The following is a 5472-nucleotide window of genomic DNA, read 5'->3' on the forward strand; positions in this document are numbered from 1 at the left end:
TCACAAAATATAATGCGCCAAAATTTGCTTAAGATCTAGTAAATGGAAGGTGCCTACATGTATATGAAATTTATGATATAAATTCATTTCATGATGCGCTTTATAACAATAGCTTTAATTGATAAGGTGGATCAGGGGTTAAATATTTGATAAACACAATTAAATACTATGTTTTAAACTGTTATTTTGTATGAAATATGTAGGAAATAAGTAATACATCTTGGAGTTTTGTCCAGTTTAAGGTCACCTGAGTAAACTCAGTTGACCTATTGCTATCTGTTTTCGTCCTTTGTTGTGCATCATGGGAAGGTCCAATATGGATGTACACATGTAGGTGTTAATGCAGATAATGTTTAATCAAAGTACTGGAGAACTGACGGGAGTTGATTTTGTCGATGTTTATTTATTTTAAAATCAATGATATGTTATTTTGCATGACAAGTACATGTAGTTTCTAATTTGAATTACGCACATTTTTATAATAGGATTTTTTGGACTTTTTCGACAAGAATGTCAGGAAACCCCCATATGAATCATGTTAAATGATATTTTAAAATAAAATTAATTAAATCAAACTATGTATCAGTAATAGAAATATTTATCGAAAATTGTATGGATCTAAGCAATATTTAACTCTAGTCTCATTCAACCAAACGCTCGGCTGACACCGTAAATCTCCGACAAGGATTTACGGAGACAGCCCAGCGTCGAGTTGAACGAGACTATATTGAACTCTGGGGTAGGAATACATACGACTACAAAAAATATTAAAATTGTCTTACCATTTAGAATCTTACTATTTTCAATGTATTTATAAATAAGTTTCCCTGAAAAACAATGCTTTAGCGTACATAACATCGAATTTATCAATTATTTTCAAGAACTAAGTCTTGTCAACAGCAATGATTTGTGCTGAGGTCCAAACACTGTTTCACTTTCAGTTTGTCTCAGTAACTGCATAGGAGAGTTGATTAAAATCAACTCCCAAAAATTGTCTTCTTTATTCCCACATACCTGAAAGGAGAACTGAATTCATGTATTTGTAGACCAGATCTTTAAGTTTTTCGCCAAAAATCATAGGTTTCATACTTCTTTTTGAAGGATTTCAGGCCGGGAGGTGGTCGTCATTACAGATTTATAATTTTTGTACTGAAGAATACAGTCAGTTCAAGCATATCTTTTACAACATACACCATAGCATAGCATAGCATTGAAATCTCATAGCATAGCATTGGAATCTCATAGCATAGCATTGGAATCTCATACCATAGCATACAATCTCATAGAATCGCATTCGTCATATCATACCATAGCATACCATAGCATACCATAGCATAGCATACAACAGTATTTTAACTCAGTTTTAAATGATTTTATTTGATAAAATAAATGTTTACATGACAGATTTGTGGTAAACTTTGGCTTCTTAATTTTTTACTTCGAAATGTAAGGAACTCTTCTGTGTATGGAGGCGTTTTTGTTCAAATCTCATAGCATACCATAGCATACCATAGCATACAATATCATTAAGCCCTTCATTTCAATTTCTCATAGCATAGCATACAAATCTCATAGCATAGCATACAAATCTCATAGTATATCATTAAAATCGCATACCATAGCATAGCATTAAATTGTAAAAGATATGCATGAAATGACTGTAAAACCTAATTAAATGCATATATGAGAATCCTCGACAAGTTTGTGTATGGGTTATATGCTACTCAGGTGACCGTTAAGGCCTATTGTTGAATTTATGACTGGAATTTCATAAACCTGTAGGCACCTTTCATTTCCTTGATCATGACCTTAATTTTAAGTTAATTTTAATTGCATTAATATTTTAAGTTTCAAATCAAATCAAATCAGTATTCGATTGTTATAATTGCAATATGATGTTTATTTTTAAAAAAGTAGTCCTTATAAATGCCAAACACACAAAAACTGTTAGGGTGAAAATAAGATAAGCATTTCCCGATCCATCATATATACAGTCAATGATAATTAGTCAGTGTAAACATTTCCTCTTTATTACACCAGTTTATTGATTAAGGAAATCACAGAGGTCAATGATCATTAAACCCTAATTTCAATGTAACAATAATAGTTATGCTTAAATAAAAAAAGTCTTGGCATTAGATTGTTACAAAATATTTCAGTAATCAAGTGATAAGGGAAATAAAACATTAAGTTATGCCATCATCTTTCCTTAAATTTTCATACAAATAGACATTAATCTACTGTTTTATGTGAACGTAAAAAAACAATTCACATTAAAAAAAGTAACAGCGGGTCTTGGTACTTGAAACTTTCTGTCCTAGCATTGATTTCTCATCATTGCAGCATATACATTCTCTCAAGTATTCAGAGATCATCGGCGAGCACCGGTTAACACTAGGTTAAGGACTGGGAGCAAGTTGCCCGTTCAAATCCCAGCCCACTATTGACATGACAAGACTTTCACGATACTTAAGCTGGGTCGCATGCTGACTGACGTTTTTCATACTTATTGTAAGACCAAAAATAATCACCTGATTACTTTTGTCTTTAACAACAAACAATCCTACGTTCAAAAAGACTAAACTTTTCTGACCAAATTTTATTTTAATATGAAGCAGAATTTATCCAAAAACTTGAACGTAAAAAACGAAAAACACGCTGTGACCTTCACCTCAACAATAAGAAATTACAATGGCAATCCAACTTATTCTCATAGCTCTCTTTCCAAGGAGGACATTCTTCAAAATCAGTTTGAATTACCACACCTTATTAGATACCTAAGCTTCATAAAAGTCTTACAAAGATATATAGCGCGTTCAAGTAAATGTTCTGCGAATCCTCTTTCTTTACTCTTACCAAAATATTAACAGAAGTAAACGAGAAACTTCAAGAGTACCTTGCAAAAGTATATTCAAGAATTGGCGTAAATATGACGTGACTTGAGAATTTATAGGCACTTTCATAAGCTGACCACCAACAATGAAATACTTCAAAATACACCGAATTCACGTACAGGTATTGTGTATCTTTTTCGAATTATTCAAATATCAGCTAAGAGAGTGTAACAAAATCTCCTTAAACCACTTCTGATTGAATACTATAATGAGTGGATTCCCAAACATCATTGAAACAAAATATGCATTGCTTTGTGGTATCTATCCTTCAGTGGATTTTCCAGTGCTTCATTTGACAGATTAATTTTGTTAATGAAGACGACAAAATGAATCTTTATTTCATACCTTGAGGTCACTTACACAACTTTCTTTAACTGACCTACCAATTACATTATATACAGTGAATGAGCAAACTGAAATAAAGTCTTTAAAAGAACAATTAAATGATATCTATTCTGTTAAAATTGACATGTGGTGACTGACAAGTAGGTGGATAGATACATTCAAGACAAAGCAATACAAGAAAAGCTCAATATCTGATCACCATTTAAATCATTCCAGCCCCTTAATCAAACATCCCAGTCCCTAACCCAAGATGCATTAAATCAACAATTTCAATCAAGGGTTCTATACTCACACTAATGATAAATTAGTTGCTTCATAGATACTCATTTTGAGGCAAACATATCTAAATGATTAATTCATATTCACCTAATGACAATTTACCTCTACACCCATCAAAAAAATGCAAAATATGACCCTAGATTAAAAAGAAATAGTACTTGAGCAAGCCTGTGCTTGATGTTTCCCAGTCGAAAATCCACCGGAAAAGACCCATATTTTGCTACAAAACATCAATTTATCAAAATAAGCCAATCTTCATGACGTCATTTCTACATAAAGATGTCACTGTGGGGATAAACTTTTACACCCTTATTTTCAATATGATTTAAACTATCATTCACCTTATTTTTAAAGCTCTTTTTAAAACTTTGATTTTGGGGGCAAAAAATGCATAATACCGCACATAGTCCTTTAAAAAATCATTTTCTGAAAATACATATGGTAAACTATGAATTATTTTAGCATATTTGGAGAAAGGGAAAGCTTTTGTGATTTTTTATCAAGAGAAATGTGAGAAAATTATTTATACTAAAGAAATATATTCAAAAATACATTTTTCCCATAGACTTCAATGTTAACTTCAACATATAATAAATTTATTAAAATTAATTTTTTCTTAAAGATTTCAAAAGTGAATCTTTATTATATAATAAACTCCTTAAAATCACATTAAGATTTCAATGATCAAACTTACAATCTATTAGATATGAAATATTATAGTTATGGATGAACTACCTTAAAAGCCGACCAATTTCAATTTGTTGATGTACCTCTTTGCACGCCGTTTTGCATTTGTTCGACAAAGATTGTGTTAAACAGTACGTATACCCAAGACCGCACTTTGTGTAAACTCATCGATCTTACCACCGTTCTTTAACTTTTACTATAAACAATATAACCAAAACACTTTCAAAATGAAATTGTCTTATTCAACATGGTCAGTGGCTAAACATAATCTTCTATCACGTTTTTAAGTTATTGAGATGTCATGTAGAGTACGATAGACCTTACTGCGAAAAAAGAAAAAGTATTCCTTTTAAAGGAATGATCGGCAATAGTGATATATTGATAGCTAGAAGCAATCAACATGATCAGTTTGATGTAAAATAATTAAAAAAGTACTGTATTACAAAATATAGAATATTTTGAATTTGTACACCATAATTTCATCATTATAAACCGTCAACAAATTTAATTTTGAAATAAATTTGGGGAAATCCGTTCGTAAACTCCTTCTCAAGTTTTATATTTTTAACGTAATTATTAAACGTTAAAGTATCTTCTTCTTCTTCAGAATACTGTGTAGAGCTCTTCAAAGAGCATTAACACGTATACAAAGAAAGAGTTGTATTGAAATAATTTAATGCGACAGAAAAACAATGAATGCCATCATAACTTGCTATTGAGGTTGCATTATAACGTAACCTTGTTTATAAATCAAGCCGTCTTCCTAGCTACTATTATGCAACATCAATAGATCGAGGTCAGTTCATGGAGCATCTTCTTATGATTGAGGTCAGTTCTTATGATTGAGGTCAGTTCATCGAGGTCAACTGCATTACTGAATGAATCTTTCAATCGAAATTCTTACGCGTGAGACAAAATGTGCATTCGTGATTTAAACAGGTCGAACTGTATTTTATGTATGTTTGCATCTCTTAAGGTAAATGAATTAAAATAAAACTGAGTAAAATGTTATATAAATACTAAACAAAACTTCAAGTTTTTATAAGAACTACTTATGCAAGCGGAATGTGTGCTCACGTGGAAGCATTTGCCGGATGTCTCATATGGACACAACAGTGATCGGCCGAAGCCGATCACAAAAAACCGAATACATTTTTCCCCTCAGGCACTAAGATATGTACATGTCTTTCATCTATCACGATTATTTGCCCAATATAAGCGTAGGTGCTTATAAATACTGTTAAATTTGCTGTGTGAATATGAAAGG

This window comes from Magallana gigas, chromosome 5, assembly GCF_963853765.1.
Source record: "Magallana gigas chromosome 5, xbMagGiga1.1, whole genome shotgun sequence".
In the NCBI taxonomy this organism is placed as follows: domain Eukaryota; kingdom Metazoa; phylum Mollusca; class Bivalvia; order Ostreida; family Ostreidae; genus Magallana; species Magallana gigas.